This window comes from Taeniopygia guttata, chromosome Z (genome assembly GCF_048771995.1).
Source record: "Taeniopygia guttata chromosome Z, bTaeGut7.mat, whole genome shotgun sequence".
Taxonomy (NCBI): Eukaryota; Metazoa; Chordata; class Aves; order Passeriformes; family Estrildidae; genus Taeniopygia; species Taeniopygia guttata.
This window is the reverse complement of record NC_133063.1, coordinates 17,411,383-17,437,747: the sequence shown is the minus strand read 5'-3', so window position 1 is coordinate 17,437,747 and position 26,365 is coordinate 17,411,383. Positions and strand designations below refer to the sequence as shown.

Here is a 26,365-nt window from a genome sequence, read left to right as displayed (position 1 = left end):
TATTTTTTTCACTTTCAGAGGGAGGATATACAAGCAGTGAAGATTATTTATTCACAGACCAATGTGCTTCACAGAACCTTAATCCATTGTAATCAATGTTCTGGGTTGGGTATATAAAAACATGAACTGCTCTTAGCTGACACAAGAATAATTACTAATATGAAATTTCTTTCTTTTTTTTTTTTTCCCCAATAAGGAAACTTAAGTGTTACTCTTTCTCTCTTGCTTTGCCAGGTGCCTCAGAAAACTTGGCCAATGCAGATTTAACATATAATAGGTGCTCACATATATTTTTAGACTCTCTTAGTTGTTCCAGATCCAGTTTTTGGTGTACAAATCCAGTATTTTTTCTACCAGAGGAAACTGAATGTAGTGGTGGCCTGGTTGCAGAGACGGGGGTGGAGGTTTTAAGTGCTGTGTGGGTGCAACCACGGTGTTCATTCTGTACCACCAACATCTTCACTGCATTCAGCAGCACAAGCTGGGCACCAGAAACCAGAAGACCTTCTCACCAGATTTGCTGGAGCAGAGTGGACTATTGACTTAAAACCCTGGTGAACTTGGTTCCTTCTGCTGTCCACCATGCAGTTCCTCCCTGCTGCCAGTCTTTCCTCTGGAGCAGGACGGTGCTGAAATGGACAGCTCTGAGGCACGTCAGCCACTGGGGACAGCACCCTGGCAGAGGTGTTTCACGCACACACACACACACACACACACACACACACACACACACACACACACACACACACACCACACACACATGCACATCGTGTCACAGAGATTTGGTGTCGTGAGCACCATCTTTGAGAAGCATTTTTTTTTTTCTTTATGCCCAGTGGTGAATACCCTTTTGTGGGTAAATCACCTTCTCTTTTTTGTACTCATGTAATTAAAACTGCTGCTATTACTGTGGTTTTAGTACTAGTAAATTTTTATTTCGACTCATAATTTTTCATTTATTGTCCCTTCCTTACTGAAAGGGACTGGGAAAGGGAGTGGCTTGTTTGGAATTTTATTGCCCTGCTGGGACTAAAATCAGCACAGACTGTAGAACTTCATATGCTAGAACACCATCCTGAAAGTTCTGAAAATTCTGAATCCCCGCGGTTCTCAGGAAAACGGAGAATATGGACTGATGATTTAAAGGTTTATTTTCCAGCCATATTGATCCACTGTGGTGGCACACAAAGAAGCTGGTGGAACAGCAACTGAAGGTTCTTGCTTAGGAGGGCATAACTACTAAATATAGTTCTGCACCAGCTTGATGACCATCCCACATACTAGAAATTAAATAGTTGAATTAAAAACTTCCTAGGTTTTTGTTTCATTTTAAGGATTTTTGCAGTTGTATTTGGTGAGGGGGGAGGGGGGAAAGTGAAAATCACTAGGAAGCAATAAATCTGAACTGATTTATTCCATTTAGCTGTTGAACCAAAGAAGAAAGAGAGAATACAGTCCACTCTAAGAGGACACCATCCTGGGTTGGCTGTATGATGCTTTTATCCACAATCATCTGTTCTGTTTATGTTGAATAATAAATTTTGCACCTTTAAGACTGGTTCTGAGAGAGAAGAGGGGAAGAGAAGAAGCGCAGTTTGTTTCCAGAAACTGCACTCCCTCCTCCACATTCCTGCTCCTGGACTGTGCTGTCTGAGGACAGACAGACAGCGAGACAGAGCTCTCCTTTGCTTTTCTAGTTAGTTTTAGCTAGCTGAGGCAAAAAAATTGCTTGGGCTGTTTTTTTTTTTTTTTTTTCTTTTCTTTGGATCTGTTCAAGCCTGCTCTGGACTGAACACCCAGAAGAGCAGCAGCAACTCTCACCTGTGGCACACTGGGCTGTGCCTGGGCTGTGGCATTTCCAGCACCGGAGGAACTCATAAGTGACAGAGTGAGCTGAGCTGCAGCCCAGGGAGGGGGGATTTTTCTGAGTTTGTTTCTCTTTTGGAGAGGCAAGAAGTATTATTGTTTAATATTGTTTAGGTTTTCTTGTTTAATAAACAGGTTTTTTTCACTTTTCTTCAATGAGGTATCTTTTCCGAACCGGCTGGGGGAGGGGCCGATTGAATCTGTCTTCTGGAAGAATCCCTTTGGGAGTTCCCTCCCAAATTTGCCCTGAACCAGGACAACACCCTAAATCATGTTTCATACTTTTTCAGATAGTGCATATGACACTGGCATTATGGAAAAATAGATAGAGATTAAGTTATTCAGAGTGAGGTTGCCAACTATACATTAGAGATGGGTCAGATTATTTATATGTGACTTCACAAGGGTAGTGTAGAAGGCTCCTTATAGCTTCCCATGTGCTAAACTGTAGCAAAAATGTTGGGAAAATGTCTTGAAGTACAATATAAAAGAGAAATTTAAAATTCTGGTCTTGTTAATAAAGTTAGAGGTATCAATAAAAAGAATAAAAAATTCCCTTACCTTCTAAAAAAATAAGGTAGCTTTGCTGGCATAGGGTACCAGAATTTATTTCAACCCTGGTCTTCGTACCCTTTAGAGAGAATTATTTTTGTGGCGAATAGACTATTGTTGTCCTCTGAAAGAGATAAGATTATTGCCCACATTTTGTCCCAGATTTAGCTAAAGAATACTTGCTTTAGGCTGGGATGTCAGTGAGAAGGAGAAAAAAAAAAAAAGTGAAAAAAGCAAATACCAAAAATGGGTAAGCACCTTAAATAATCTCTAAAAGGTCATTGCCCATTGTGAGTGCATCTTTAAAGCTGCATGGCATTGTTTTAATTTAGATCACATGTGAAAAATTTTACAATTTAATTCCTGATGCCAAAACAGATGAAGAAATCTGGAAGGTGTCATAATCTCATAATCTAGTGAATTAGGAAGGATCTGAAAACCACAAAGCTTTGAATTACTACCTTTTCTTTGACACTACCTTTCAGGTCAGCTTGAAGCATCTCTCTTAAATGGCTTCAGTATTCACAGGTGTAGGAAAGACATGACAATTTTTAAGTAATTCACAAGTTTATCAGAAGAAAAGAAAAATTTCACGTGGGAGAGAAATTTATAGCTGAAAACCATCAAATGACTTTTTCTCCAGTTTTGGCCTGCACTGAGCCTGTGAGTAACAAGGCATTTTAATACTGACAAAAAATGAGTGAAAAAGGCTTCAAAGTTATTACCTTGTCTCTTATCAGCCAAATGTTTATTCAGTTGTCCTAGAATAAATTTTATAAAGGGCCAATCTTTTCTTTCTTTCAGATACAGAGAAGCCTCAGAGCTGGACAAAGTCAGAATTTTATGGATTGAGCTCTTTACTCCTAAGGGTTAACACTTGCCATCTTGGAGAAACTCATCTTGGAGAAGTTATGAATCTTTCTGAAGTGGAAGTTAGCACCTGGCTAAGGAAATATTTGCAAGAGTTTAGTAAATAAAATCTCCAAAACCTGCCTCCCCTGGGATGTAGCTTGATCACTCTTTGCTACACTTCACAGCTGCCACCTCCAGGAAAGGTATTCCATTGATATCCATTTTTAATTAAGGAGACCTATGCTAATCCACACCGATTTTAGGATCTAGCGTCATATTAAAAACTGTATGGAGGTTTAGGTTTAGGATCTAGTCTTATATTAAAAACTGTATGGAGGTCTTCTCTGTCAAAGAGCAGGCAGCTGACTTTCTTATTTAAAAGTATAATTCCTGATTGAGACAAAAATCTTCAAATTAAATTAATTTTAAGATTATAGCACTTACTGGTACAAAAAAATAATTCTGAGGATCCTGTTTCATGCATTTCACTCTATAAAAATCAATAAGATAATGACCTTTTTGCCTTCTGTACTAGATGTGGTGCATGGTGAGCTTCTGGGCACATCCTGCTCCCTCACTGAGGTGACATGACGCCATCGGATTGCCAGCATGCCTGTCTGGGGAGCACTGCTGAGGAGACGAAAGCTATGCCAAAGGAACAGCAAATGAAAGTAACACCTGTTTACACAATCCAAGACTACAAAATTAATGAAAACCACTAAACTCAGGATTTCCACTAATCAAAATATCCTTTGACTTTCTTTTTTGAGAGCTAAATGTAAAAGAAATAGCTAAGAAAACAGAACAGAAGAGAATGGGGTAGATGTCAAACAACTAAGAAACCTAGAAACACTAGATGAGAGATTATAAGAAAAAAAAAGAAAAAAATCTAACTTACTATCCAGAAATATAAACCAGGAGCTTGAATTAAGTACATTTCTTCCTCATAGAAAATGCAGGTGTCTTTATGTGCTTAAAAATACTGACCCAAGTGGCCCATGCATGATTAGCCAAGGAGGTCTGTGAGCCAGAGAAAAACTTTCTTGGGGTTTGGGTTTCTTCCTTTCCTATTCTTTCCTTGTTACTTGTGGATTTTTTTCCTGTTGGGTTGCTAAGAAGCACTGATGGTTGGGTGCTTGAGACAGTGAGGAGGGGGAACTCCTCTGGTTTTTGGGAGTTTCTATTATTTTGAATTTTAGAAGTCTTTTCCTTTTATTATATTCCATGGACCATTTTCAACACCACAGTATCTAACTGCAATGTGTGCAACTTTTCTCCAATTTAAAAAATAGAAATTAAGGTCTTTACCTAGTGATTCAGCATAAAATATTTTTGCCCAAGTGGTGGATTTTTCTCAGCTCTTAGTCCATTTTATGGAATATGGATCCATTGAAACTGTTCTACAGCCTTGAATAAGGCATCTGAGTTAATGCTCCAGTAATTATATTGTATAATATTAGAGAGTTGATTTCATAATGCCTTAATTAAGGAATCATGTTATCAGCATGTACTTTCAGGGACTAAACACTTTAATTATTGCACCAAATTTGGTAAAAAGCTGTCAGTTATTTGTGAAATGAAATTAGAAAATGTTTTCAGGTAGTGTTTTGCTTTTCTCTTCCTCTCTGAAGACAACTGTTATATAATAGAGAACACAATTTTAGTAAGCCTAAAGGTTCTTTTCTCTTTTTGGTGCATGTCCCTGTCTCCCATTAATTTTGCATAACAAATAAAGTTGCAAGCACTTCTCTGAGACCTAGAGACCGAATCTTGCGGTGAGATGATCTGGTTTGTAAGGTGTGACTTTTATAAATATAATTTATTTATCAAAAGTCTTTTCTCCTTTATGGCCTACTTGCCCTGTAGACCAGGCCTCATACTCTGCTTTGCTTATTCATCTACCAACTTAATCATCATCACTTTCAAATGTCAAATGAGATTGATACTAGCAGTAGATTTTAAAATTATTGTGGTTGGGAAAACACACATTCCAAGTGCCAGCTAAGATAAAGAAGGCCACTCATTCTAAAATGTGTGCAACTAAAATTAAAACTATATACATTGAAGAATGGTAGTCCCTGAAGTTTCTCATTTGTTACTGTAGCAAACAAAGTAATTTGGTCTGAAGTAATTCACACAATCCAATAATTACCTTTCTAAACTCTTCCTCTGGTACACTGAAGTTACATAAGCACATGCTATGACTTTGGTAACACCAAAGAGTTAAACAGCATCAAAATCATATTTTGTAGACTGAATTTTACCCCATAAAAGGACCAATTTCTTTTTTGAAAAGGAATATAACCCCTAAACACTATTATTTATTTATTTATTTAAGTATATGCCCTTCCCTTCCCTTCCCTTCCCTTCCCTTCCCTTCCCTTCCCTTCCCTTCCCTTCCCTTCCCTTCCCTTCCCTTCCCTTCCCTTCCCTTCCCTTCCCTTCCCTTCCCTTCCCTTCCCTTCCCTTCCCTTCCCTTCCCTTCCCTTCCCTTCCCTTCCCTTCCCTTCCCTTCCCTTCCCTTCCCTTCCCTTCCCTTCCCTTCCCTTCCCTTCCCTTCCCTTCCCTTCCCTTGTTGTATGTATTTATTGATCATTATCAGGTCTTTTTATTTTCAAGAGGAGAGGAAAAAGATGAAGTTTCACTCATAAAGAAGGCAACCATGAGGGGTCTTCAAGCGTTTCAGTACGTGGCAGATCTAGCTTAACTCAGAAAAATTAGAATGTGTGGCCAGATCACTGGTATTCACATTGTCATTGCTACTCCACCAGCAGCCATTTAAAAATTTGCTTTAAGCTCCTTCTATAAACTTCTAACACTCAAAATGTTGTCTTTCTTCTTCTGCAGTTGTTTTTTCACACAGTGCACTGAAGAAATATATAACACCAGCTTTAAAACATCTCATTAGTTTGCCTTTTCCAATGATCATTTATTCAAAGATGAATGTTCTCCTAACACATTGTAAGAAAGTTACAGATGACAGCAGCAGAAGATTAAGCATTTGTTCTGTTGACCCTCTAATTTGCAAGCAGCATTTGTTCATAAAAACAGGTCCTGTCCCAAACCTTCATTCCTTTATAGCCAACCACAGATGTACTGAAGGCCAAAAATGAGAAAAAAAAAAAAAAAAAAGAAGAAAGCTGAATGAAGCATATATATCACAGTATGCCATCATTCATGTGTTATTGAATCTATTACTTTATTCTGATTCATACAATCATAGAATATTAAGGGTAGGAAGGGACATTAAAGGCCATCTAGTCCCAACTGACCCTATGAGCACAGTCACCTCCTACTAAAGCAGGCTTGCTCAAGGCCTTGTCCAACTTGACCTTGAACACTGACTGCCAAGGCTGGGGCATCCCCAGCCTTCCTGGGAAGTCTATTCCAGTATCTAACCACCCTCAAAATAAAGATTTTCTTCCTATTATTTTTACTATTCACCCCTGAATACAGGTCACCTGAGGTTCTGGTCAATCAGTCACTTGGGGAAGATTTGAGTGAAGTGACACTGAATAACCAGCATTTACATGTATATGTATATTTATATGCATATGTATAATCGCAGAATATTCTGAGTTGGAAGGGACCCACGAGGATCATTGAGTCCAACTCCTGGCCCTGCACAGAATCATCCCAGAAAGTCAGACCTTGTGCCCGAGAGTATTATAACATTTCTTGAACTCTGTCAGGCTTGATCTGTGACCACTTTCCTGGGGTGACTGTTCCAGTGCACAACCACACTCTGGATGCCTCAGTTGTAGTGGAAAGGGAAGATATCACCACCTCGTGGATCCACGAAGTGACTTGATTGTCACAATTTAGGTGTCTTCTGATCAAAGTGATAGTTTCAGTCTTGATCTGTGGGTGTGGGGGAAGCCTCTGTAAAGGTAGACTTCAACAGGTTTATATAAGTTCAGGTTCAGATGACAGCACTCAGGCACCTCCCCTGTGGGGTAGTTTTACACTGTCTGTTCCAACACTGGGTTGTTCACAGTCCTGCAGTGGAAGGTCCTAGAAGTCAGTCAGGGTGGTCTTAGATGGTTTATGGTCCCTTTTTAAGACATGAGGTCTGTTTCTCTCATCAGCATGGTTAAGCCACTTATCAGAGGGGATAAATACCTTCAGGCCTATGTGACTGTCCCAATACCTCCTTCAAGAGAAAGGTTTACACCTAAGACAGTTGTGTAAGGGAGGAAATTGGCCTGATAAAAAGCATCATCCCATCTCCACAGGATCTGTTTCTTACCAGCCTTTTCCTTTATTTGCTTCAACAAACAGCTCCTTTCTGAATAAGTGTTGGTTTGTCATCCTCTGGTGGTGGGTGCTCACTCCCTCTGCACCTGGGCTGTTCTTATGCAGATAAGAACACCACACACCCAATCCACACACCCATCCTTCCTCCTCTTTTGTTGGGAAATGCAAAGCTGGCCTTAGCAAAGTGCCCTGCCATTTTGCAAATAGATGATAGTTTGAGTAATTAACTGCAAATATTCCGGTTTCCCACAAATGCCTAGCCAAGATTTTGTCTCTTTCAGTTTGTACCCATTGCTTCTTTAACTATCACTACAGTTCCTGATGAGAAATCCTTCCCCAGCTTCCCTGTAGTCTCCATTCAGATACTGGATGGCTGCTCTGTGGTCTCCATGTAATCTACTCTTCTCCAGGCTGCACAGCCCCAACTTTCTCAGCCTGTCTTCGTGGGGCACATGTTCCCATTCTCTTACCAATGTCATGGCCTCCTCTGGACTTGCTCCAACAGTTCCAGGTCTTTACTTTGGGGACACCAGAACTGAGTGCAGCACTCCAGTTAGGATCTCAAAAGAGCAGAGTAAAGGGCAGAATCACTTCCTTCAACCTGCTGGCTACTCTCCTTTTATGCAGCCCGGGATGGCTTTCCAGGCTGCAAGTGAACTTCCAGCTAGTATTGAGTTTTTCATACAACAACTCTTCCAAGTTCTTCTCCGTAGGACTACTTGCAATAACTTCTCCACCCAACCTGTATTTGTCTGGAATTGCCCTAGCTCAGGTGAAATGTCCTGGTGCCATCCAGGAGAGGGTTAATTTTTGGTGTAACCAGGAGGGCATGTCCAGGACCTTGAGGTTATTCTATACTACCTCACCTTATGTGCAGGAGATGGTGACGGGGGAAAGGTTCTTCTCCAGTCAAACCAGTGATGAAGCAAGTGGTCAGGACAGCACCAGGTTCTCCATGGTGAGCACCTGTGTGTGGGTCATTCATTCACCTATCTTGGAGACTCTTGTTGTTAACTGCTGATTTTCTTGTCGAATTGCTGTTTATGGTAAACTGTTCTTATCTCAGACTGTGATCTTTACCTTTTGTGTCTCCAATTCTGCTCTCCATCCTTCTGGGGGAGGGAGTAGGGAGGTGATGGGTAGGGAGGGAGGGAAAGGTGTGTGTGGTTGAGTGGCTCATAGTTCGAAGTGCTTTGGTGGGAGGACTAAGTTGGAAAATAGCATTGCTAAACCATAGTAGGACCTTGCACTTCAATTTTTTTGAAGTTCATGAAGTTTGTGTCAGCCAAAGCATGACATGTTCTCTCTGGGTGGCATCCCTTCCTCCAGTGTGATGTCTTCACCAGGCAGAGTGCTGCTCTCAATGAATTTGCTGAGACTGCACTCAATCCTACTATCCATGCTGGTGCTGCCAATAGTGATCCCTGAGGGACACCACTCATTGCTCGTCTCTACGTGTACAATGACCACAACTCTCTGTGTGTGGCCATCCAGTCAATTCTTTTTCCACCAAGTCAAATCCACATCTCTCCAATTTGGAGACAACACTGTCATATGGGACAGTGTCAAATGCTTTGCATAAATCCAGGTAGATGATGTCTGTTGCTCTGCTCCTGTCCAGGGCTGTATCCCCATCACAGAAGATCACCAAATTTGATGATCACCAAATCACCAAAAGGCATGATTTCCCCTTCGTAAAGCCATCTTGGCTGTTACCAAGCACCTCTTCATTTTTTTATGCCTTAGCATAGTTTCCAGGAGAATCTGCTCCATAATCTTGCCTGGCACTAAGGTGAGACTGACCAGTCATGGATCTGCTTTCCCTCTTTTATAAATGGGAGTTATATTTTGCTTTTACAAGTCATTGATGACTTCACTTGCTTGCCACAATTTTTCAAAATTGATGGAAAATGGCTTAGCAACTATGACAACTCCCTCAGGACCCTTGGATGAATGTCATCAGATCTTCCCACGGACTTATACATAATGAGGTTCTTTAGGTGGTCTTAAACCTGATCCTTTCCCACAGTGGGCTTGGAGTCTTCATTCTCTCAGTTCCTGATTTTGAGTTGGTTTCCAACTTCAGCAGTGCGGCTGGAGCACTTTCTGTTGAAGACTGAGATATAGAACTCATTGGGAACCTCACCTTCTTCTTTGCCTGTGGCAGTCAGGTCTCCTGTTTCCTGCTGCAGAGGGCCTGCATTATCCCTAGACTTTCTTTTGTTTGCAACACACCTATAGAAGCCCTCTCTTTTATTCTCAATATCCTTGGCCAGGTTCAGTTCTAACTGGGCTTTGGCTTCCTTAACCTTATCCCGTAGTATCCTGTACAATTTCACTGTATTCCTCCCAGGCCACCTGTCCTCATTTCTACCTTCTGAAAGCTTCTTTGTTTTTGCTCGGAGTTTGCTCATCAGCTCCTTATTCATCCATGAAGGCCTCCTGACATTTTTAACCAATTTCCTCCTTGTTCAGATGCATTGCTTCTGATCTTGGAGGAGGTGATCCTAAAATACCAGCTAGCGTTCTGCCCTCCAGAGCTCTATCCCAAGTAGGTCCATGAAGAGGTCAAAATGTGCTCTTCTGAGTCCAGGGTAGTGAGCTTGCTGCATTCCCTCCTACTGCCGTGAGGACCTCACCACTGTCTTGTGGTCACTGTAGCCAAGGCCAGCTTGGATCACTAAAATCTCCACCAACTTCTCCCTGCTGGTGAGTGCAAAGTCCAGCATGGCAACTCCTCTTGTTGACTCCTCTATCACTGTGTAAGGAAGCTGTTGTTGACACATTCAAGGAACCCTCTGGGGTTACTTGTGCCTTCCTGTGTTGTCCGTCCAACAGATATCATGGTAGTTGAGGTCTGGTGTCCCTGTGTGCCTACAGAGGGCTTCATCAACACCATGCCCTCATGGCTGGGTGGCCTGTATCAGACCCCCCACTATAGTGTCCCCCATCCCTGCCCTCCCTTTAATCTTAACGCACAAACTCTTTGTTGGCCCTGCATCCTTCCCCAGGCAGAATTCCATACACTCCAGTTGGTCATTGACATAGGGGCTATGCCCCACTTTTGTCTCATGAGCCTGTCTTTCCCATAAAGCCTAAAACCTTCCATTCCAATACTCCAGTCAAGGGAGCTATCCCACCATATCTCTGGGATGCCAATGATATCACACCAATACAGGTGTGCATGTCTCTAATGTGTCCTGCTTGCTCCCCATATTATGTGCTTTTGTTTATGGGCATATGAACCAGATGAAGGTCCCAGATGAAGCCAGCTCACAGGTTGGAGTGCCTGTAATGCCTTTCAGGCCTCCATTACAGGTATTTCCAGTCAGTTGGTAGGATTGGGATGGATAGGTGCCCTCAGTCCCTTAACAAATCTGGTTTAAATCCCACTTTACCAGTTTGGCAAATCCCTGACCAAAGATACATTTCCCCTTTGTCTGAGGGACCCCATCAGCCCCGTCTAGGCCAGGCTTGCCAAAGCAAGTCCTATGGTCTGAGTGACCCAACTATGGTACCATTGTTCTAACCCTTTATTGACCTGCCAGGTTCATCTGGCCATTGAAAACACCTCTCCTTTGACCTGAAGAATTGATAAAAAAAAAACAGTTGATCTCCAGAACCTTTACAACCTATCCCAGGGCTTTCTAGTCCATCTTAATGATTCTTAGCCAGCTGCTGACTATGTCACCTGTGCCCACAAGGAACAGTAATAGTGAGCAATAATTATTGAGTTTAGCTAGGCTTGGCAGCTTCCCAGTAACATCCCTGATTCAGGCTTGAAAATGGTCAGATGTGTCTCTATGCCTCTTAAAGTAGAGTCACCTGACACCTTTTATTGGGTGAGCTAGCTGTTAATTTCTTGAATTGTGGAGAAGATTGGGCTGCTCCAGTTATCTCTGTCTATTCTTCCTGTATGCTGGGTGTTGCCTCATTAGTCTGCAGAACTCTAAAGTGGTTCTGGGTGGTGATGTTGAGCTGGGTGTGAATATGTGGTTTTGAAGAAAGCCCCCTCTTTTTATTAGTTCCTTTACTTTTTTTTTTTTTTAAGTTTTTTTTTTCTTCACTACTTCCCAGCTTCGTGTGCTAATGCATCCCCTCTCTTGTATGAGTGCCAGTGGATGAATTTTTGGCCTCTCCTTAGTGGGCTGAGTTTTCTCCCACTATGAGGGCTTGGAACAACTGTCCAACTCCCTCTGAGCTTCCCTGATATCCCTCAGTCATTTGACTGTCTCCAGCAGCTTGACAACCTGTTGCTGGAGGTCGTCCACCACGGCATACCTGTTAGAGTTCAGTGAACTATCCCTCTCGCACTCCCTGATACTTTCTGACTTCTCCTCTTCCTCTTTCAGCACTGCCAGTAAGTAGCTCATCCACCTGTTCACACCACAAAGAGGTGTTAACTCTGCTGCCCTCAAGCATCAGGGACAAGCTCAGGCACTCATTCAGCTGACAACCTGGACAACTGCATGTTGACATGAGAGGTCTGTCTGGACCACCACGTTCCTACAGTGGCTTTTAACTGAGTGGAAACAACAGTTAATTCTCTTCTAGTTGGTTGGGTGATGACTCACTCCCTAAATTAAATTCTTCTCAGGTACAGCTGGGGGCTGTGTGCCACCCTTGCAAACTGCTTTGCAAACTGTCAGATGGGGTCTGAGGTGCTACACCCTGTTCACCTGCTCTCTGGAGCTGTTTAAGTCTCCCAAAGATGCTCCTGGCAGATCCCCCTCCATGTCTGATAGGCTCATAAGGGCTTCCAGATCTGCATGGGGCTCTGAGCTGCTGATGGTGTGTCCTGAAACCAGGAACCCACCTGTACAGTGTGATCCGGGCTTCCCTCAGTCTTTGCTGCTGCCACTGCTGCCACCTCACTGACTGATGGTAAGTTCAGTGCAGATATTAACCTGGAAAGAACAGACTAACAAAATTACTATATTTTGGCAATCCTATATTCTTTTTTTCAGCATCCTTAACTGGCAGTCATGGGAGTAATTTTTTCTTACAACCATTATTATTTGAGGTTGTTGCTTGCCATCACATTTGACTTTCAAGGAGATGCTGCATATCCCATATAGGTAACTATTTGATTTGTTCTTCAAGTTGTTTATTCATAGAAAAAAACCACCAACTTCAAAAACATGAGGGGCTTATCTGTAGATGTGAAGCAGTTCTCAGCCCTGCAGAGAAAGGACATTCTACTTCCTAGTGGGCTAGGAAGCTGCTCTGAGTTTCAGCTAAGCAGTACTCACTTTCTCAGCAGATTGGATGGTCCATGTGCCCAAAACCAAATGAAATATCAAAGAAAGTTGATAGTCTGTAGTATCATGACATGAAAGTCACCTTTCATGTCCATATCCTTGTAGGGAAAGAACATAAGTCCTCCAACTAATTATGTAAAAGGTGGAGATTAGCATATTTTATAATTATATTCAACTATTTCCATTCCATTTGTTTTTCCTGAGTTTTGTTTTCATGAATAAATTAATTTTACCATGAGCAGTGAAAGACAGTATGAAAGAATTTCCTTGTTTGGGACTTGAGCTTGTGTGAAAGAAACTGATTGCTGTCCAGGATAGAGAGGAAAATTCCTGATCAGTCAGGAGTACTGAGTTTGGAGTGGTACCTGAATCTGGAATACTAGAATACAATAGATAGCTCTCATAATTTCACTGTTTAGACAATCTTCTTTAACAAGGGCTTATAGATATGGATGTAAGCTACTCAAAACTCAATTGAATCCTACCCTACTTTTATGTCTTTTCGTTTTTAAACAAGTTTTTTTTTTCCCTTATTAATTTTAAAAATAATACAGCATTTACATGGAAAGCACAGTAATTTTTATTGAATAAAAAATTTCTAGTGGATTTTTTTTTAGAAAGACAATTTTCCAGAATTATTCATATAGACTCTCTCAATGCAGTGGAATGCTGTACTTTGAAAGAAAACATCCAGCCAGTGTTCCAGTAGAATCTTGGCTATAGAGGTTTCATTCATTTCTTATCATATCTATCACAAGGCCTGTAGCTATTATTTTTTCTCTAAGTTTTTTGCTTCATAATTTTTTACCAAGCCCAATTCCATGACTCATTACATTTAATAGCTATGTTCCCATTACATGTATTTCCAAACATTGCTTTTCTGTCCTCTCTCCATATTACTCTTAATGATTTCTTTATACTAAAAGGACTAACTCACAAATTTAATCTTTTTCCCCACTCCCTTAGGCTGTTAAGCAGAATTAAATAAACCCTATTAAAAGTAATAAACCTCTCCTAGTTGTGCCATAGTGATATCAGTTGTCAGAATGTCTAAGGGAATGTGAGGACTGAATTCACTGTCACTGCTATTGAAGGAAAAAGAATCAAAAAAACCAAAAAACCATCAACAGCAGAAGTCCTCTGTCTCAGACCTGATACAGAAAAATCAGTCTTCCTAAGAGAAATACATATTTGAAGTAGCCTAATGGAATTTATTACTGTCAGGATCAGGATTTGAAAACATATTCACAAAGCAGGTGCGGCATTCCTGATGCAAACATACTGGACATTGCAAGAAAGATGATAACCTCCCCCCAGACAAAACTCCAAAACAAAGAGAAGGAATCGCCTCTTCCAAGCTCTCTGGGATACTGCAAGTGAGCACTGTAACATGGCAGAATTTATGAGTGTGACTAATACAAGGTGACAGCTCAGTTCAGATCTCTTTGCCCGTCTTTAGTGAGATCATTTTAATGAAATGTTTGTTTACTCTTGAAAAGCTGAGCTCAGCTTGCAGGGAGTGCCTATTTTGTATTTATGTGAGTCTGATCTGGAAGAGCTAGATATTGAAGTGACTAACAAACAATAGCATTGGTGAGTTGGCCTCTTATGGGAACAACTGCTCAGAAAATAACTGCTACCTCTTCACTACAAGTAGCAGATTCTTGCCTTCAGGAGAGCTATAGCTGTAGGAGTTCCCAGAGGAATGAACACAGGAAAGGATGAAAAAAGATACTTTAACAGGGATTATTTGCAAACAGTGGTGGATGGGCCATTTTCAACAATTATTATAACAAATTCACACAATGTTGTCACCATTCCCAAAATAATATAACTATTGCAAAATGCTCATAACAAGTAATGGTAGAGTACAGTTAAAAGAAAAAAAAGAGTGAGAGTTTTAAGGGAGCAAGAATAATAATGGTGAAAGGTAGCTGCATACAAGAGCAAATACATTTTTATTACATTTAACCAAAAAAGGAAAAAAGGTTCTGAATAGGACAAGCACATTTCAATACTGGAATGCTTGAAATCTAGGTGAATTATCTTTCTTTTTATTTTTCCTGTTGGATTTTGCTCCATGACAAACTAGGGACAAAATATAAGCGAAGTGAAGATGTGCTGTGTCCTGCTTATAAACCCACAGAATCTTAAATCAAGGGTCCAAAGTAAGACTAAGAATTAAAAGGAAAGAAAAAAATCACAGGCTTTAAAAGCACATATTTTTCCCAAAAGACTGAAAAGATGTTAGTCAGCATGGCATCTGAAATTTTCTGCTTTTTCATGGGAGAAGAGAAAGACACACAAAGATTAACTATAGAAAATAGCACTGCATGGGGTACAACTGAATGCTCCACAGCTTTCCACTACATTCATAGCATCACAAACCTTTGCAGGCAAGACCATCATTCTCTGATGCTGCCGCAACAACTTTCCAATAACTCTATCTGAGATCTGCAGCCCTGCACCAAGCTTAACGCCTCCCTCAGCTGCACCATCATGTGTCTGCTCCTTCTGGGGCACAGAAAAGCAGTCAGTATGAGCTTGTCCCATGAACTCCAGCTGTCCACAGCTGGCTTGGTGTCACCTCCCTGTCATCACACACAGGTTTGTCATCTCTCTCTTGCAACACCGTATTCCAGCACAGGCTAGGCTTCTGAATTTTTCCACCATTAAAATGCTGCAACTCAGTGAACATAATTATAAAGAATATAGTATTTTGCTAAATTCTCAGCATCCCGAAAGCCATTACTAATGCAGACAGATCAAGTTCTGCTACTTTCATTAGGAAATAGGCAAATATGAACTAGAATCCAGACAGTAAAAAAAGGGTCTAAAGGCACTGTGACATTCATTTAATCATTGATGAGTAGTCATATAACATTTATGACAGCCAGTATCAGTCACGGTAAATGCAGTAAATATGTCTAATTTTATTGGATTGCTAGGATATAGCAATCTAATAAGAATATATGTTGCCCTGTTCTTTTAAAAATTTTAAAGTTCTTCTAAAAGTTTTCTATGCCTTCTGATGTTTACATATTTCTACTGGGATTTCTCATGCACTGCCCATGTAAATAAATGATTGTTTTGCATTCTTCTTTGTGGGAGGAGGGAATTGATGGACTGTTGGTTTGACCAGTGTGGTTGATGCGGGGGATAGAGTTTAACAGATTAGATGTGATAGGAAATGTTTTGTTGTCACATACACACTTCTGGGTTAATTTCAGAGACTTCATGTAAATAGCTCTGGGTTTAGGTCAGTGTAACTGAACATATTTTTAAATCCCTGTGGTATTTAATCTTGCGATAAATATATGTTCCAGGCAGATGATTAACAATTTCAAACTTTTGAATACTACTTTGTGAACTGTGATGACGCAAAAGGCAGGGCGTGCACAAACATGGTAAAGGTACCAGCTTTCTGTTGTGAATGAAAGTGGAAGCTACACCATTATCTCCAAGGTCCTGGAGCCTCTCTGCTGTCTTTAGCTGTTAGACAGCCAGATCTGGGAATTCTCAATGCTTTTATAACTTGACTTCTGTAAGTATTATATGTAAAAAGCAGTACCTTTAAACACTGAACTCCAGTACAGAAAAGAAAAATATTCTGAATACACAGGTATCGGAAGGAGTTTAACAGAATTTGAGCCATATGACCATTTTTGAGATTAATATTCTCCAAGACTTGAATGTGAATTCCTCCAGTTATTCTCCTTAAAGGAAAAACTTCCTTAAGATATTAATTTAGTTGGTTATGGTAAATCACTGGATAGACTTGTGAAACTAATTGTCTTGCTTACTCCCTGAGTAAGGAGGCTCTTAAAATCACTGGTACAAAATCCCTACTGGCTTGGATAAGTATAACTCAAAATTCAGTTGAGAAACACCATGATAAACAAAAATAATAAGTGAAAAATGAGACATAATGAACTTTTGGTATTCTGAAATCCATGTGATTCTCCTTTCTTGCATAGGCTACATTCCAAAACCAGGCCCCACTTTTACACAGGAAGGAATTATGTCTGGTTTTGTCTAGTTCTCATTGGAGTTTTCCATAGTCCACACACACCGTGACAGATTTATTTCCTGAATGAAATACAGCAAGAAGAAAATGTAGTCCATTTAAACTTAAGAAGCAAAAGCTTCAGTAAAGTACTGGCACTTTCAGTTCTCACACAGACCTGAATAAGTTGTCAAATAACTCCAGTCACTATGACAAGGATTCCTTAAATGTGCATTCAAAAGAAAACAGCGTATATTGGCACATTTTTCTTACTACACAGTACTCCTATAAAACAAAATACTGTCCGAGGAACTATCTGATATGCTTGTATATGCTGATATGCAAGTAGTCTGCTTTGGAGCACTTGTATTTCACAAGAATTCTGCTATATGCATTTTCAGCATGATAAATAAATCACATATATATTGAAAAGGCACCATGCTCATAATATGTCAAAAAATGGAATGAGAAGAAAAGGTGAAATGAAAACGAGAGGAGAGGAGAGGAGAGGAGAGGAGAGGAGAGGAGAGGAGAGGAGAGGAGAGGAGAGGAGAGGAGAGGAGAGGAGAGGAGAGGAGAGGAGAGGAGAGGAGAGGAGAGGAGAGGAGAGGAGAGGAGAGGAGAGGAGAGGAGAGGAGAGGAGAGGAGAGGAGAGGAGAGGAGAGGAGAGGAGAGGAGAGGAGAGGAGAGGAGAGGAGAGGAGAGGAGAGGAGAGGAGAGGAGAGGAGAGGAGAGGAGAGGAGAGGAGAGGAGAGGAGAGGAGAGGAGAGGAGAGGAGAGGAGAGGAGAGGAGAGGAGAGGAGAGGAGAGGAGAGGAGAGGAGAGGAGAGGAGAGGAGAGGAGAGGAGAGGAGAGGAGAGGAGAGGAGAGGAGAGGAGAGGAGAGGAGAGGAGAGGAGAGGAGAGGAGAGGAGAGGAGAGGAGAGGAGAGGAGAGGAGAGGAGAGGAGAGGAGAGGAGAGACTGCTAAATCAGTGATCCATACTTAAGTAAGAGGTGATAATATGTATCTTTCATTCTAAGCAATGCCTTTTTCTTCACTTTTTATAGATAAATGGGCTGGAAATATCACACCTAGGTCAGTTAAGAGTAAGATGTCCTTTTACTTTGTTAAACCTGAATCAAAGCTTCTAAGCAAGTATTGTGCGAGGAGTACAGGGGTCAGTGAGGAAGGCATCAAGTCTTTTCATCAGAAAAAAATGATGCTATAAAGCTTGAGCTCCTTCGAAGGCTCTCATGTAAAAAAATATGTTCTGCTAAAGGTAAAACAGAAGGAAAACCCAGACAACCTCTGATTATTCATCACAATTGAATAATCAGAGAGATACACATATTTGACTGGCTATAGCATATTTTGTGGCTTGTTTTGATTTTGGAAGAGCTAGTTAACCAGGACTTTTTATTTTTCAGTTTCAAAGGACTAGACTCCCACTGACCATGTGAGTCCATGATGGAATATGATTAAACTCACAGTTAGAGATGGTATTAATTATTTTGGCTAATGTGAGGATAGGATGTCTTACATCTATAGTTCCTTGGTCTAAAATCACACAGACCTCTTCTTAATCTAACTTCCATATGCTGTGAGTGAAAGTGTTTGGTTTTCAGGGTAAAGGAAAAAAAAAAGTATTAAAATAATGAACACTTAATGTGCAAATATTAGATTGTTTGGGCAAGGGAAGTTGTTCTTGTTAGTCTTGTTACTAGAGAGCAGATGGTGGGTCAGACCACTACCCCTTTTCTTACATTCTGTTGCATTGAAATAATTTACCCTCAATATCTCAGAGATGATCCTGCATACATATTGCCTTCCAAAAGTATGATATTAACAGATGGGGAGGTCTCATAAACTGGAAATACTTTCCCTGTTATTCTCAATACATTCTCCTAAAAAAAAAAAAAAAAAAACTCACAAAAAAAACCCCATTATGGAGAGCAAAGGCTTGCTGCACCTTCTCCTGCTACTGGGAACACACTAACAGCCTGCAGCTGTGATAGCTGGAGATTGGGGTGGAAATTGAGTGTCTTTTTCCTGTCCACTGATTTCAACAGCTGCTTATGGAAATGATCAGACAAAGTTCAGGTATTTAGCCATCATTAGCTTCTCTGACTTTACAAAAAAAAAAAAAATTAATTCCAGTTTTCTGACCAAAACCTCTGCATTATGAAGTCAGTTTCTGTAAAAAATATTATACTTTATTATGTTTGAAATTTGGATGATATTTCAAATGACATTGTTTTCAAGGTGGCATTCTTTTCTCTAGCATCTCCTGCATATAGGAATGGTCCTCCCTCCGTAGCTCTGGAGATTTGCAGTCAGGCTTCTGACTCTTACTTGATCCAGGATCTTATTTTCCATTAAAGTATTTCTAAAACTGCTGAATGAAATAATGCTTTCATTCTCTTTTTACATAGTAAAAAGAAACTGAATGTATAGTAGCTGTTGCAGTTCTCTGCTCTTCTGTTTCTAGACTGTTACTAGGACTCTTTTATCCACTTCGCAGAGACCCAGCCTTCTTGCTTTGTGTAGTATGATATATGAAGATCATAATTGAAGTATATCAGTGAGATGAAACTGTGCATCCATCTTCTTTATGATAAAATTGAATGTTTTTACCACACAGGTTTCTTTTTAAAAGGTTACTCTTTAAAAAATAAATTTTGTATGTGTTGTATTTAAACCCACAAGTGAAGTGTCTCTGAGAGATAATCTCTGTTAGTTTCAAATTTGAAGGTAAAGAAATTTGCTGTTTCTATACTTATTTATGCTGTGAATTCAAGGAAGAACTGCTTCAAATGGGAGTCTCATAAAAGAAAAAACAGCTTCTCTATTTTAGAGAATAGGGTGGGTTTTCCATTTCCTTTCCAACTCTGGAAAAGGGCTATAAGAGCCTGAAATGACATTTAAAGAATTTTTAAGTGTCTGTCCATCTTATCTTAAGATAAAAACCCTATGGACACTGAACTTTCCTCCAGTTGCTTCACAGCATACAACAAAGGGAGGTAATCTGTTTATCTGAGACAGCTGTTAGTTAGCTCAAACACTATATTGGGTGCTCAGGAGCTGTCTATTACTTTCAGTGTGTGTCAAGAATGAGACTGCTAGTCATTTAGCTGTTTATTTTAATTTAACTAATTTATCTATACCAGCAGTCTGTTCTGACCTATGTTTGGTAGAAAAGCTGGTTTAAATGACTCCTGTTACTGCAAACTCAGCATATCTTCATGAGAATTTTCAGTCTTAATTGAATTTGTATAAATGAACATATAGGTATGTGTCTGTGTGTGTTAATTTACCTTTAGAGAGTGATATGTCTTTACTTAATGTCATTATTTAACAGTTTCCTATGTAATTTTAAGTTCTCATGCTATAAATTATCTTCCCATAATTTTGGCATTATTTTATGATTAGCATTATTTTATCCAGTAATAACAATTTATTCATTACAGAATTCTTCTTTTGAGTCCTTTCCTCTCAAAAAGAAAACTTCATAAATAGTGGACTTTTTGGTCCAAAGTCTTCTATTGTTGTTGTTGTTATTTTGGCAATTACAATATTCTTCAAGCTAAATCTGAATTATTCCCATGAGTGTAAAGGAAAAGGCACTTCATAAGCAAAGAGAAGATATTTCCACCATTATTATTGTATCTAATTCCCAGCACATTAACTCTGCAGCCCAAACAAAAAAAATATGTCCTGAACATAAATTTTAGTCCTTCTTTGCTTCAAGGCAAAGATTTGAGCCTGATTTGTTGTATTTCTAACAATAAATACTTTTATAAATCTTCTAATTTTATGAAAAGTTTAGGTTTTTGTTGGACTACAAGGAAAGAGAACAATTAAAAAATGTCACTGCTGAAAATTCCTCTCCTGAGGAACCCACAATTCCATACCTTCTCCAATGAACATCTATTAAGCATTGAGCAATGCACAGATGGCTACACACAGCATGCAAGCTGTCTCCACAGGATATAAGTTTTCAGCAAAAATCTTTTTATAAAGTAAGTCAGTAGGGAGTTAGAGTCCAAGTCTTCCTTCACATGTGTGCCTTCATTCACAAATTGCTTAAGGACCACACAGCTGCACATGCATTAACTCAGCCTTTAGAGGCATGTGGGAAAGAGTCCAAAGGGCAAAAATTAGAATGCTTGTGGGCTGGGGTAAAGCCACTTAAAGAAGGAAAAAAAGAGGAAAAGGAAAACCTGCTTCAAATTTTGCAAAAACTTAATCTCTCACCACCAGAGCACCTATGCAGAAGAGACTTTGGAAGAATTTCTACACCTCTCCATTCTTTATTGCTGAACATGACATTCTAGGGCATGGGATAGATCTCCGATTAGGGTAGTTCAGCTTCCTTGTCTGTGTCCTGTTCTAGCCAGCCTTCTCACTGAGAGGAAAAGGAGGTAAATAGAGATGGACATGATGTTGTCCAGATACTGTTTAGCAATAACTAAAACATCAATAACTAAAACATTCATGATTATCAACAAAATTCCTGTCACATAAGCCACAGCACCACATGGGATGCTGTGGAGAAAATATGCTCCTAGCAATTACAATTTATACCTTATTCCATACAATTTTTATTGTGCTCAGCTACTACATTATTTAATTTATTTTCCTAAGACACCACCATACTCTGCCCTACCTTTTAACATACTTATAGATATAATTCCCTAAATTCCTTTCATGGATCACCCTCATTCAAATGTCCATTCAGTAATTTAGTCCTTGAATTGGGTTCCTCAAATTTTGATGGTCATTTCGGACAGAAGAGATGGTGTGTTAGGTTCTTGCTGCCTTTGTCCAATTCCTTATTAGGTTCTACCTCCATTTTTTTGCATGACCCTTGCTTTGGTACTTCTGACATATAACTACGACATCACAAAACAATGGCAAAATACAACTGAGACGATTTTCACCCAAAGTAAAACCTCCCCAGGGTGTACATGGGATTTCTCCATTGTTTTCTTATCCACCATGTTCCTTGAGCAAAATGTATCTTGTGAATGTGCTTGCCTTTTCCTAATTCATACTTTCTCAAGTCATTAATGTGCACTATAGTAACTGTATGTCATTCTAAAGTATGTAGGGATTTTGCTAAACAACAAGGTTGTTTAGCAAACCCTCTTGTGTTAATCATCCAAGTGACATCTGATGGATTTGTACCCCAAATGATTGAAGGCCCCAGAACCCATCACTCTAAGTATAGGTTTTAAACTCTTCAATTAAATATTTGGTATGTGATATGGCAAGGTGTCTAGGACTACAATAGCCTGATTTGGTTTATACTGGAGTATTTTCTTGCCTTAAGGTTTATTTTCCAAGGTTCAGAATGGTGTTTCTGGCAGTGGTGCTGGTCACATCTCAAGTTTTTGGCCATCTGGTAATAGTGTCCACTGTTGTAAGTGAGTGGCAACAATTGTGGCATGTTCCCGGTAGTGTAGGCCTCTCCATATTAGGATCTCAGACACCATCTTCTGTGTGGACAGAAAGTCAAGCTTTGCCTATTTGGATCTTTTAATTATGGCATATTTTGCATTCCCAGGATAACCTGTGCAACAATCTCAATTAGTAATATTCACCCTACAAATGCTGCATTCCCTCCTTGGTGTCCTGATGCATCGTAGATCCATTGAATGAAGTGATGCTGTCCTATCCACCAGTGTTTTCATCACCAGTCTTTAACACAGCACTATAAAGAGTGCTTAATTATGAAGAAAATTAATTCCATCCCAACCAAACACAGTGCAATAATAGATTAAGACGACCTGACATGTATTTCTCATACCTAGCTATTCATATGAAGCAAAAACCACCAAAATATAAATGGTAAAACTTTTTCCATAGAGACTACCACTTTAGGGAAAACATTCAAACTACAGGCTAAGTTAACTTTTCTTTAAAAAGACAATGGCAACCCTAAATTTGCGACTCTTGATCTTCCTTACATTGTTTTCCTTTATTGCAGATATTAACTGTGAAAATGGTGAGGCACCAAAGCAGGCTACTCCAAGGTGTTCTGGATGCTCCCTCCCTGGAAGTTTTCAAGGCCAGCTTGGGCAAGCTTTGGGCAACCTTGTCAAGTGAAAGGTGTCCTGGCCTGTGACAGTGGGTGGTTGGCACCAGATGATCTTTAAGGCCCTTGCCAACCCAAGCCATTTTATAAGCTGTGAAGGGCTGTGATTGGCTGGTTTTTGTTCTTTTTTTTATTTAAAGCACCTGTTGGTTACTTTTCAAAGATGGCTAAATCAAATAAAATCAAATTAAGACAGTAGAATATTTCATATAATTTTAAATTTGGTTCTGCTCTGCATCTGTAGATGAATCTGCCAGATGAAAATGCAGCTTTTCAGAATAGCAAACTGTGTTCAAACAAAAGACTAAACATTAGGCTTTTGGTAGATATTACTCAGAGAAGAATGTGAAAGGAAAAATGTAACTATGCTATGGTTAATCTGTAACTTAGACTGAGTATTTCACTTCAATTTGATTGCAAGTGCAAGATTTAGCATTAGTCACTGATATGAGGTCTTAAGTTAAACAAGTATAAAAGCAGCATCCTTATAAAGTGGGAAGAAAAATGATTACTTACAGTAAAAGACATAAAAAGACTTCTTTAAAAAAAGAATGGCTTTCATGTTTTTGTTTCTTTCCTTTTCCTGACTATAATAAAAAGGAGCTTCTCTGAGTTAAGAGATCCATAATGTCTTTATAATTGCTCATGAATGATTTTTTTTCTTTAATGAAAAAAAAAAAGTGTTTTCTTCTTAACTACTCATTCCATATAGCCTCAGGGAACATGTGTTTTTCTCTACAAACACTGAGGAATTTGTATAGTTTAAAAGAACCATTGAAATGGTCTTTTCAATTTCCTTTGATAACTTCACAAACATTAACTTTATCAGCATTTATACAGTACAGGAGGAAATTTCCTAGAAAAATATCCAAAACATCCAAAGAGACATTTTAAAATTTATTTTTGTATTACTCAAACTGTTGTTTGCTCTGTTGACATTTAGTGATGATTCTATCATTAATCACTTTATAATTTTATTTCTTTTTAGAAGTAGGCAGGGCTGGAACAGTGCTCTTCTCCTGTTTCATATAGCATCTAACCCAGTTTGAATGCTAGAGAAATTGATTAAAACAGAAATCAATAACAATAATGTGTGACATGGGCAGATAACAGCTGTAGGCAGAGGCACATGAATATGCAATGACAGACACTTCATTTTTCTCTTGTGAATTCCCAGTATATGTTTACTGGCCAAGTGAAAAACACAAGAGAAACACTGGAAACAATGTCAGTTTAGCATAAGAAGATCTGTGAAAGCTCTTTACTGTTACTTGCACCTGGATTGCAAGGCTTGATCTTATTATTATCATCTGACAGCAAGGCCAATCTTCAAAATGTCTCTAAAGTTGAGTTTTACATCAATAAAGAATCTAAACCTAAATTGTTATGGTTCTGTGGGACAGCATGGTTTCAACCTGTCTCATATGCTATAAACACATCTCCATTTCCTCCTGTAATTTCAAATTATTATCGTTAACTATTTTTAATAATAGGAACTATGAAGTGAGCTTCTTTTGAAAGTCCAAGACTCACAAAGTCCTAAAATTAGCAGCCACACAGCATATTATCCTAAACAGATATGGGGTTTTTATCTACCTCATCTTGAAGTCCTGCCTCCAAGATTTTTTAGTTTATTAGATTGACTGATTATAAAACAGACAAGATTTCCTCCTGGAATCTTGTTATTTGAGCCTTACATTTTGCCATATTAGCTATTAGCTAATGGATTAAGAAATATATAATTAAATGTGAAAAGTCAAATATGAGTGAATAATAGTCCTAAATGCAAGACACAGAATTTATTTATCTCCTAGTAATAGTAGCATATTATTTTTAATAACTTTTGCAAATGAAAAAACATATGCACTGTCTATTCTATCGTGCACCCTTTATTAAGAAATTAATACGATTATAGTAGAGATTAAGCTCTAATGGAGGTTCTAACTGCATGCAGGCTAGGAGGCCTTAAAAATGAAAATTGTCTTCTTCTAATCCCTGATATCATTTCAACAGAAAAGACCCTTTGCATTTAAGTCAGGACACAGTGCAGTGAATAACTCTCATGGCATTTTATTCATTATTTTATCGTCTTTGGGGTTTTGTATGATTGAATCTATTGAAAATACTAACTGCATTCTGATTTGTCAATGTATCATATATATCACATTTCTAGTTCTGTTTCATATTACATGTAAAACATTTCTACTTTGGTTATAACATTTTTTCATTGCTTGTAAGATTTCTCTTTTGAGTGTTGGAGTGACTAGCTTTGGAAAAAAAACCAATTTGCCCCATATAGACCAAATATTCAAAACAAGAATATCCTATTCTTTTTGCATTTGTTTGTTTCTGTGTGTATATACACCTGGGTGTAAACACACCATTATTATTTATAAATATATTATTAATAAATCGTTTCTTATTCCTGTTCTCAGACTTCTGGTGTTTTCTTCTCTCACAACTGACTCTGTCATAGAAGACAACACAAAAAATTCATTCACTGGATGAGAAGATTGAAATTAATTTGCCACTTCTTTACACAGTCAAAATAAATAGAATCCTTACCATTAAAATATCATTCCTTAAACTTTCCTGACATAATATGTCTTCTTAGCAGTCTTGTGATCTGAGACTTAGCAGTTCAGTAAGACAGAGAATCTGAGATATTTCTTCTAGGATTTTACACTCTTTCAGAGAATTTCTGGAGTCTGTCTTTGAATATTAGGAGGTAGCCATTCTAGGAACATACTTCTGTGAGGTCCATAGAACTTTGCTTTCCCTTACAATAAAAATGACATAATTAATACTCTATACATAGAGAATCAGAGACTTGTCCGAGCCCCCAAGTTACTGACACCTCTGCATGTAAAATTTCACCAATTAGAAGTTCAATGGATTTCACTGTGCTTAGATAGTGGTATAAAATTTTGCAGCTAAATCACCTTCCTTGCAGAGATGGGGACCATATTCAGCTCTTTGACCAAACAAATTAACTAAGAAATATCTTCATATCACAGAGGAAATGTGTCATGGTTTAGGGATGGTTCTCCCAAGTTCAGTGGCCCCCAACCATGTTCCTCTCTCTTTCTCTCACTCTCCTGTCTTCCTGTCCCTCTTTCCACTTACTGGAAACAGCAATGAGATAAGAAAACAAACAGTAAGAGCAGCAATACTAATGACAGAGGGTACAAGAAAGAAAAGATTCCCATGTAACCCGTTGACATACCAGACAACTTCCTCTGCCATATTTACTTGGCCAGACTAGAACCTTTTCTCCCTAGAAGAGAGTCCCTTCCCTGTACCCCCAGCAAGGACAAGAGGTGGTATAGTATAGCTTGTGGATTCTATCCATAGCCCCTCCTGGATTCTGCAAGAATTAACCCTGTCCTGGCTAGAACTAGGACAAAATCTGTCAGGGAAAAGACTACCAGGGATGCGAAAGAACAGATGTAGTTGACATATGAACAATCACACAACGCAAGTAAGAAGAAGA

The 26,365-nt window shown here is 39.2% G+C and overlaps 1 long non-coding RNA gene across 2 annotated transcripts in view; it reads left to right on the top strand.

Moving 5' to 3' along the window:
• The window catches only part of LOC140681884 (uncharacterized), a 40,856-nt gene extending 15,554 nt beyond the window's left edge, over window positions 1–25,302 (top strand). Inside the window, exons 4-6 of one of the 2 annotated variants that reach the window (XR_012053096.1) lie at window positions 3,223–3,473; window positions 3,806–3,941; window positions 22,765–25,302. This is a non-coding gene — a long non-coding RNA (uncharacterized lncRNA). Of the gene's footprint in view, window positions 1–3,222; window positions 3,474–3,805; window positions 5,103–22,764 lie in introns of those variants that run through there. The other variant, XR_012053095.1, reaches the window with a different exon arrangement.
• Window positions 25,303–26,365: the final 1,063 nt, after the last annotated feature.